The following is a 10,625-nucleotide window of genomic DNA, read 5'->3' on the forward strand; positions in this document are numbered from 1 at the left end:
CATCCAAACCTACATTTTTGAAAAGGCTATGATATTTTAACTATACACCTCATGGTGCCAGGAAATAAATTGAATGGCTTTGCAATGCCCACAGCTGTAAAGCAATTGCTTCATAGAATTAAATCAGTGTGATGCATAATTAGCTGAATAGTGGTAATACAACAAAAAAAGTTGTTAATATCTATCTTAATTTCCCCCCCATTAAGAGTAGGACCAGTGTACGGAGATGCAGGGGTGAACTGTCTCAAGAAATTAACTATATCCTTGGAGTGCTTTTGAGTTTGAGTTTTACATTGTGGCTATACCTCTATTTCACCAGGCAGTGAAATACTTTTAAAAAATCAACACCAATCTGGTGAAGCGAAGCCCCATACAGGACTGAGCTGGAAATGGACTAGACAGTTAAGAATAAAACTTGACTTCCATTAGCAGCATTGTTCTATCCATTAAATGTGGATTATGTGGAAACTACATGCCATATATAAATATGTAATGAAGCGGGTTTGTTGTTTGCTATGTTTTTAGGGCATTAGATTTTCAAAATATGTCTGAAATGCCCTTGTTGCGAAAAAAATAATTGGCTTTGTAAAATAAATTCAGTCTACCTAACGGAGGCAAATTTATTGCTATCAGCTTTATATAAAATAGATCCTAAGCAAACTTTATATATATATATTCCAGACAGCAGGCTGTGCAACCATAATCAATCAGGAGAATTTTAAACCAAGGAAAAATATATATATTCTAAACATCTGACGTGGTAGTTATTTATGTGTGGTGTGTGTGTGTTTTTTTTACTGTTCCCTGATACACCTTGCAGGTTAAAGGCAAAGTATAATTCTATGTGACAGGCATTTTTCCAATATTATGAGAATATCTTGGAACAAATGACAATGAATTAGGGTGTGATCATATAACTAACGATGGTGATTTAGAAAATGGCAAGAGATGTTGAAAATGACATCTTAATCAACCAACAGCTAAAACCTCAGGCGCCACATGGAGAGAGAGAAAATGAAGATGGAAACCAAAGATGTTTGGGAAGCCATTATAGAGCTGAAAGATGATATTCATGCACTGGAAAATGTCACTGAAGTGCTGTCATTTTAATGCTATCAAGGGGAGAGATAAAGAACATCAGAACAGTTTCCCAAGCCAATCTGCAGATCTCAAAACTTAATAAGTAGTTATTCCAGCTTGTATAATGCGGTTTTTCACCAAACTAGTCCCAAGCTCATTGCTTTATAACCTTATATTTAAAATGTAATGCAACATTTTATTTTATTTTTATTTATTTATTTTTATAAACTTTATTGTAACATTTTAAAACAATTGCCAAGCATAAAGTGTTGTATTCCAGGACAAATGCATGAATAGATGTTAAGTCTTTGTTTTTTAAAAAAAAAAGTGGCGGAGAGTGTTTGGGTTTATTTGGATGTCTCAGTTCTTCTGAAGTAGAGTAATACATGGTCCATTACAATCATACTTTGGACAGAAACCATAGAAATTGAGGGCCAAAGTTCACTGAACTGTTTGTAAGATTGCATATGATATGAGAGCACATTTGCGCAGTAAGAAGCATGACCCTTTCCATTCTGAGCCACATACTTAAATTCTAAAAACATGGTTTCTATTTGAGCATACTAGCCTAGATTTAATTAAGGAAGACCATTCTGTAGAATAGTGTTTCCCAACCTTTGGTCGCCAGCTGTTTTTGGACTACATCTCCCATCATCCCTAGCTAGCAAGACCAGTGGTCAAGGATGATGGGAACTGTAGTCCAAAAACAGCTGGAGACCAAAGGTTGGGAAACACTGCCAAAGGCTTGTCTTCTCCAGCAGTGTCCCTTGGGAAATGTATTGTGATTAGTGACCCCTTCTTGTTTGTTGCCAGCATTTAGTGATGACCACTTTTGGTTCTTAAATTGCAACACCAACTCCTCTAAAAATGTCAGTAGTTCATGTTAAATTGTGATTATGAGGAAGCATTTTTAAAGTGCAGTGTTGGGATTTGAAGTTTGAATTCCAAGTAACATTTAAAGAATGGAAAAAGAATTTATCAGCACCTCTCGTGCCACGGTGCAGTCATGAGAAATGATAGAAAATAATTTATGATAGAAAATAGAATAACAATTTTTTAAAAATAAAAATCAATTCAGAAGCATCAGCCCCACAATCTGAAACATAACTTTGTCTTGTGTATTTTAGCATGCATTGTTGGATCTGAGACACAACCAGCCTGCACTGAAGAAAATCTGTAGGTTTTTTATTTTGCAAATCCATAAGGAAGACTGGCAGCAGGATGAGGTTAAACAACTGGGCCTTTAAGTGAGCGAGTATAATTTCCCTTCTAGGAATTCTTTTGAGAAAGATCTCTTGCAAATCTCCCACTTGGATCTCTATGTCAGTTACTTTATGGAGAATTTCTTACTATAGACAGAAAATAATCCCTTTACAAGAAAGATTATCCACAGTTATTACATTGCATAACAATTAAATATATTAGTAAGAGTCCTGAATTGTATCTCCTAATGAAGCTCTAGGTTTCTCATTTTAACATGGCTCCACCATCCTCCGCATTGATGAGGCCTCCCTCCTAATGAACGTTGTATGGTTGCAATTGTATCTGCTGCTGGCCACTGAAGAAAGCTCAAATCTTTTCTTGCACTTCACATTGCTTAGTAGTTCCCGTTATAAATTGCAAATGCACACACAGAAGTGCTTATTTGTAAAAGCCGCATATCATTTCAAAATTCTACTCAGTAATCTGCAGTTAAGGACCTGTAATTTTTCCTAATAACTTTGGAACAGGGCTGGGGAACCTCAGGCCCATACATCCCTCTGATCTTCTCTGTCTGGCCCTTGAATTTCTTCCCTAGGCCATATCCCTTACCACCCACCCCTACTTTGCATCTTTCTTGGGTGTTTTTACTTGGTTGTAATGAGTGATTGACTCCTGATGGTGCTTCTTGCTTTGATGGGTGGCTGGAGGCTAGTGGGGGTGTAGACACTAGCCTACCTGTGTAAAAGTAACAATTCACTTTTGTTGCTCTGCTCACTTTTTCCTCTGGCCCTGCCCTGCTAGTGCCATGCGTCTTCTAGAAAGGAATGCATCCCAAGGGATGAAAAGGGTTTCCTGGTCCCTGCTTTGGAAGATACTGAAGGAACTAAAATTTCTGCCTCAGAACTTGCATTTTGTTTATTTTAAAGTCATTCCAATTCTTGTTTGGCGTTCGTCTTGCATAAAAATTCAAAAGAACGTGAATTTGGGTGAACAACTGATGTGGTGAGAAAATCTTGGCAATTTATTTTACTGCTTCAAGAAAGTTTTTGAACAGATCCTGGATACATAATTGGTTCAAGCGGTCATTCTAATCATGGCACAAGTCAAATTATGTGTTTTTCAAGGACTTGATGAATCCTACCCTTACTTTTGGAGGGCAGACCAGTCAATGGCTACTGCACTGCTTTTGTCATCTCCATGTTCAGATCTGGGTTCCTGATACAGGGCCAGTTGCCTTCAATCTTTATCTAAAAGCAATTTGTGTAATCCCAGTGCACAAATGCAAGTTCATTTCAAAATGAATTGTGTAGGAGTCAGAGGAGATCGAAGTTAAAAGTGGCTGCATAGCCATTTTCCAAATAGCTGTTGACATGTTTAGCTCGACTTCAGAAAAGAATGTGGAAAGTGATGTTTGAAAGTCAAAATCATCACCAATAGTTAACTTACTTGCAAATAAGAAAAAGAATTCCACCCTCCAACAAAATATCTGGGTGGTACACTGCAATATACGCTTTTTAAAAGTATTAAAAGCAGTACAGAGCAATTATTCAAATGTATGGCTACTTAAGAAAAAATTAAACTGCATGGGCCTGTAGGGAAAAATAGTCTTCAAGAGATGCCTGAAAGTCAAAAGCGAGGATGCCTGCCAAATATCTGCTGGAAGAGAGCATCAGACCAGCGATATTAAATGCCTGGCTTCCAGTGGAGGCCAGTCACGCTTCTGTTACATGTGGGACAACTAGCAGCCCCCCTCTGGACGATCTGAGTGCTCAGACTGTGACATATCCCTGTGTGCATCCCTACATTTATATATAAACTTAATATATTGCTGTCATTACATGTCCCTTCAAATGTGAAGCACTGCTTTTCCTTTGCTGCTTATTAACATATTAGAAGCCATTGTTGCAAACTAGATTTTTCGGACCATGAGCATTCACACCTTGAAGCAGTAGTGCAGCCCATTAATTGGCGCAGACTGAGAGATGCTTTCACACTGTGCTTCCAGTGGTATCTTTCCTCCCTGTTGCTAAGTGTTAAAACTCTTCCGTTTAGAACAAACTTCTGTTGCCAATTACACTTGGTGGAAGGTTGCTGGAGGGGTTTTCACCCAACTTTGTTTATTTGCCGTCATTAGGGATTAATTACTCTGTGTAATATCGCTCCCAGTGTCAGTTTCTGACTATCATTTATCTGGATTTTTTTGAGAATGTGAAAGTTAAGTTTCACTTAAATTCCTGTGTAGGAATTGGACAGTCAAGGGAATGTGTGTGTGTGTATGTTAATGCTGTTCACTGAAGCTGCTTGGGTTTTCAAATTATTTCCACTATTCCTCTTGTATTTTTACCATTCAGATTCAGCTCATTTGTTTTTTTAGTTTCACTTTGTGTTTCAGGAAAAAGAAGATGAAGATGAACCTCTGAAATGGGCTGGGTGGCAGCCTCCCCAAACAAGAATCATGTTGCCCTTTGAGTCATTGGAGAAGGTAGTTTTGTGCCCCCGTCAGGAATTTAGAAATAGTAGGGTTGTGTTTGTTCTCAGTGCAAGTTACTGGAAATGCTGACTGGCATTTGCCACAAAAAGTGTTTGCTGTTATTAACGGAGCCATATAATATAAACACAAACCACAAGTGACAACTTTGTTCCAATGCAACAGTGATAACTAATGTGAGATATGATATGAGACCAACCAGAAATGCCTATGCACCATTGTTGTTGTTGTTGTTGTTTAGTCATTCAGTTGTGTCCGACTCTTCGTGACCCCATCGACCAGAGCACGCCAGGCACTCCTGTCTTCCACTGCCTCCCGCAGTTTGGTCAAACTCATGCTGGTAGCTTCGAAGACACTGTCCAACCATCTTGTCCTCTGTCGTCCCTTTCTCCTTGTCACCTCAATCTGTCCCATCATCAGGGTCTTTTCCAGGGAGTCTTCTCTTCTCATGAGGTGGCCAAAATATTGGAGCCTCAGCTTCACGATCTGTCCTTCCAGTGAGCACTCAGGGCTGATTTGCTTAAGAATGGAGAGGTTTGATCTTCTTGCAGTCCATGGGACTCTCAAGAGTCTCCTCCAGCACCATAATTCAAAAGCATCAATTCTTCGGCAATCAGCCTTCTTTATGGTCCAGCTCTCACTTCCGTACATCACTACTGGGAAAACCATAGCTTTTACTATACGGACCTTTGTTAGCAAGGCGATGTCTCTGCTTTTTAAGATGCTGTCTAAGTTTGTCATAGCTTTTCTCCCAAGAAGAAGAAGAGTTTGGACTTGATATCCCGCCTTTCACTCCCTTTAAGGAGTCTCAAAGCGGCTAACATTCTCCTTTCCCTTCCTCCCCCACAACAAACACTCTGTGAGGTGAGTGGGGCTGAGAGACTTCAAAGAGGTGTGACTGGCCCAAGGTCACCCAGCAGTTGCATGTGGAGGAGCGGAGACTCAAACCCGGTTCCCCAGATTACGAGACTACCGCTCTTAACCACTACACCATACTGGCTCTCAAAAGAAGCAGGTGTCTTTTAATTTCATGGCTGCTGTCACCATCTGCAGTGATCACGGAGCCCAAGAAAGTAAAATCTCTCACTGCCTCCATTTCTTCGCCTTCTATTTGCCAGGAGGTGATGGGACCAGTGGCCATGATCTTCGTATTTTTGATGTTGAGCTTCAAACCATATTTTGCGCTCTCCTCTTTCACCCTCATTAAAAGGTTCTTTAATTCCTCCTCACTTTCTGCCATCAACGTTGTGTCATCTGCATATCTGAGGTTGTTGATATTTCTTCCGACAATCTTAATTCCGGCTAGGGATTCATCCAGCCCAGCCTTTCGCATGATGAATTCTGCATATACTGTTTATGAATTCCCATTACACAATCATAGTTGTATAATGGGAACCATGTTATAACATATGGCACTGCTTACATGCTGAACAACAGTAATCTGTACATCTAGTCAAGTCAGAGAGCTCTGGGTCCTATGTCATGGAGCTTACTAGGATCATGGCTCTGTTAAGTAACAAAGATACTGGTTTTGTTACCAGCCCTTGGCCTAGGCTGTGAAAAGATCACGTGGAAGGTATATTCTCAGACCATAGCTGGGTCAGTCAATGCCAGGGAAGATGGAGGAGGCTTCCGTCCTGTTATAAGGCTGCTTCCTAAGTATCAAATAAAATTAAAGCACAAAATACAAAGATTTGAAGAAAAAAATGAAATTTTGTCAGTTTGCTTGCAGACACAGAAAACACAAAGCAGATTAAGCTCTTTATCACTAGTATTAGCAGGAGAAGGAGGAGTAACAAATGGAAACAGCAATGAAAATGTTGCTGAGAGTTCTGTTCAGAGTGTCAGCCAGCCCTCTTCCAATAGATTCCATTCCATTCTCCCTCTCCTGGTTTTTTCTGAATTTTCCCAATAGTCAGGATTCATTGCTCATTGGCCTGTTTTGGGAGGCAGCTGTTCTTTCAAACAACTGTCCTTCTACAAAGCTTGAGCATGCACACCCCCTTGAAGATGTATCTCTCTTCTGCATGGGGGGTACCATTCTGGCAATTTCATATTTGTATGCTAATTTCCCAAGAACCACGTTGAGGTCAAAGCAGCTGACAAGAACAATAAAGCATGAACAGATACAAACAACAATTCCTAAACACAGAAAAAATCCAATAAAGATATAAGTAAAATAAATGATTCAGAACAATGTATTTAAAATGAATGAAATACATGAATCAGAACAGTTATCGATCACAAAATATGAATTCCTCGTGCTAGCTATATGTCAGAAACAGCAACTGACCGTGCTGGTACTCATCCATGGAAGTCATACCTCAGGTTAAAGTCGCTTTGGGTTAAATGTTTTCAGGTTGCATCCCGCAGCAACCCGGAAGTAATGGAAAGGTTCACTTTCAGGTTTCGCCACTCAAGCATGTGCAGATGCTCAAAATGGCGTCACGCACATGTGCAGAAGCGGCGAATCGCGACCCGCGGATGCGTAGACACGTGTTGTGTTCTGCTCAGGTTGCGAACGGGGCTCCAGAATGGATCCTGTTCGCAACCAGATGTACCACTGTAGTTAACAAAATGTTGCTGTATATTTTCACCTTGTAGCCGGCACCTTCCTCTTTGCCCATAAATTGTGCAGTTTAAGCAGGGGATTCCATCCCTGCTCCCAATTCTCATTTTTCCTTTTCCAGCTGATGCTCAACATTCCACTGCCATTATGCAAGCCCAATCTTCATGGACTTTTTGTACTTCTGCAAACCTCCTTCGTACCCATTGCTTCTCAGCGGCCCTGTTTGGCTTTTTTTCTACCACCAAAAGTTCACAACAATGCCATTTCATTAGTTTAGTAGTAGCTGTTTGATGCATAATGCAGTTATTGAACTGCAATTCAAGCCACACCCGCCTTGAGGCTGGCTGAAACCCTCCAGATCTGACTGGCAATATGTAAAAAAGAATGCTTAGCAAGATTGGGAGACGTAACCCGTTGAAGGATTAAACTCTTGCTATACTCTTACTTTGAAAGTCCTGCTGCTTTAGGGTTGCCATATTTCAACCCCAAAAATTGAGCATATATATAATCTGATTTTTCGATTGACTTGCCTAAGATCCAGGACAAAGCCACCTTTTCATAAATCCCCCCCGACATCAACTCCACCTTTGAAAACCCAGTAATGTCCAGGAAAACCCGGACGTATGACAGCCCTATGCCACTTACCTGTGTGGTGCCTGTAGCACCCCTGTAAATACCTGCCCAGCCTGCACAGATGATTACAAAGATGCAATGTCTTGCCCATCTTCTCTCCTCTGAAGTTCCACTTGGGGAAGCACTAATTGTTTTTCACTGGAGCATCTTCTTGTTTCCAGAGTACAGCAAGCCTACTGGGCTGCTCCAGATCAAGTTTTACTGCAGCTGCTGACCGCTTACCCAATCCAAATGTGATTCAGCTTCCATATTTTGCTGATCCTCATCCACGCTTGTGTTTTTTCTGCTGCTACAGAAGCGCCTTCTTTCATAAGGGACCAAATTCAGTGCATTTCTCAGCTATTATTATTATCATTATTATCATTATCTGAGAGCTGCATTTGGGGGGGACCCCTGAAGCTCAATGGATAGTAGCCTATGTGTATATTTTGACGTGGACAGACACTCCCTTTTGTGCTTCTCCGTGCACAGAATGCAAAACTCTTAACATCTTTGATTTAAAACAAGGAAACCCCTACGTAAAGACCTGATCTTGGGAAGGAAGATAATGCAGGCAATTTCCAACACTGAGGCTTGTTACTCGGTGTCATGCAGAGTCAGGAGTTGCCATGGAATCCATTTGCTTCTAAACCAGCTCCTCCTGCTGGAATACTTTCTCATTATCATTTCTACCAGGAACAGCAAAAGGTGCTGAGTAGAAGAAAAACGCTATCAGAGGGCAAAGGCAGTTGTACATCTGGATTGAGTATAGAAATCTAAAATCTACATTCAAAATGGGCTCTCAGCTCCGGGTTACAAGAATGCAAATTGTAGATGTTCCTTAGAAGTTTGGAATAAATAAATAAAACTTCAAATAGCATAGAGCGCAAGCAATATGTTGTATCGGGTGTAGCATTCATTTCCTCAAGAGAACAGACTACTCTTCCCATTTTAGGGCTAGGGAACTGAGGCTAAAATATAATATTATAAACAAAGTAACACAGTGAGTACAGTTAGAACCCAGTTCTCTCTTCTTTGTATATATCTTACTTCTCTTCCGAACAGTTATTTTAAAAAATACATATATTATTGTTTTTGTATTTGCATGAGCTGGGGACAACTGTCACAGGGAGCAATGGTGTTATTTTATTATTTTTAGTAGCAGTAATTACTTGCTGTATCCTATTTTTTTCTCCTGGCCCAATCCTCACACATTGACCTTTGGGTTCAAGGGCTATCTTCATCCTCGAAAGCCAGTGTGGTGTCGTGGTTAAGAGCGGTAGTCTCATAATCTGGGGAACCGGGTTCGCTTCCCCGCTCCTCCACATGCAGCTGCTGGGTGACCTTGGGCCAGTCACACTTCTTTGAAGTCTCTCAGCCCCTCTCACCTCACAGAGTGTTTGTTGTGGGGGAGGAAGGGAAAGGAGAATGTTAGCCGCTTTGAGACTCCTTAAAGGGAGTGAAAGGCGGGATATCAAATCCAAACTCCTCCTCTTCTTCTTCTTCTTCTTCTTCTTCTTCTTCTTCTTCTTCTTCTTCTGACAGCTGTGATTGACCCAAGGACAGCAAGGAACTTTACCAATGAGTAGCAATTTGAGCCTAGGTATTTCTAGTCTAAGTCTAGGGTTTTTTCCACTATATACCACACACCTGCTCAAGAGCAGCCTACAAATGCTTTACTCATGGCTTCCCACCGAGGCAGACTTCTTTATCTTAAATAATAGAATTACATCATGGGCTTTCAGACTACTCCTTGGGACATTAGGAACACAATTCAGAAGAGATTAGGCAACCTTAAGTATTATTAATGCAAATGGTGCTTGATCACAGACTTGAATAGTTGTATGCAATCCCATTGATATTTTGAAACAGGTAGACCTAGTCTTGGAGAGATTGTATCCTATGCATCCCATTGCAAGAGTCCAGAAGCACTCTCTCCAAAAATACAATTCTACCTGAGACTAGTGAAATGAGTGACCCACCCTTTTCTTCTGAATCAAGGTTCCTGTTCCTTCAGAAATCAAATGAGATCCCAAGTGTTCCTGCTATAACTAGAAAAAAAACTTCAAGCCAAACCCAAAGTATGTGGGAATGTTGAGGGTGGCAGGAGAGGATATATTGTTTATTAATACCCTTCCTAACTTGCGCTAGCAAATTCCTTTACTTAGCAGAGTGCATTCCCCTTCTTACGCAGCAGAAAACAAGTTGCTGACTCGTCTGAGCCTTTTACTATTATACAATTCAATCTAGCTCAGACTGAATTGTGTGTTCCTGGTAAGATCCCCTTTTGAATCCCTCCTAAAAGAATAAAGACACCACAGTCTTATTCATAAGTAACAAAAGTAGTTTTACCTACAATCAGGCAGAGCACAGTGTGATTCCTGAAGGCAGGCTTTAGGCTTACAGTTACAAACATGTACAAATAGGTTTACCCCATATGGGAGTTGACCTAGTGACTGTAGGCTAGCAGTCCAGGAAGTTTGCAGGTTGAAAGGGAAGATGGAAGAGAGAAAGGTGGCAGTGTGACTGGACCTTTAGCTAGGTCTGGAAAGGTCATGCCCACCTACAAGTCACATGCAAAGAAGGATGGTGGGCAGCAGATAGCTTGTGTGTGTTGCAACTTGTGCTTGTGCTGCTGCTTACCTTGTGGCCTGCCAGTAACATTTTTTAGGC

The sequence above is a fragment of the Podarcis vaucheri genome (genome assembly GCF_965113315.1).
Source record: "Podarcis vaucheri genome assembly, chromosome: 3".
Lineage (NCBI taxonomy): Eukaryota > Metazoa > Chordata > Lepidosauria > Squamata > Lacertidae > Podarcis > Podarcis vaucheri.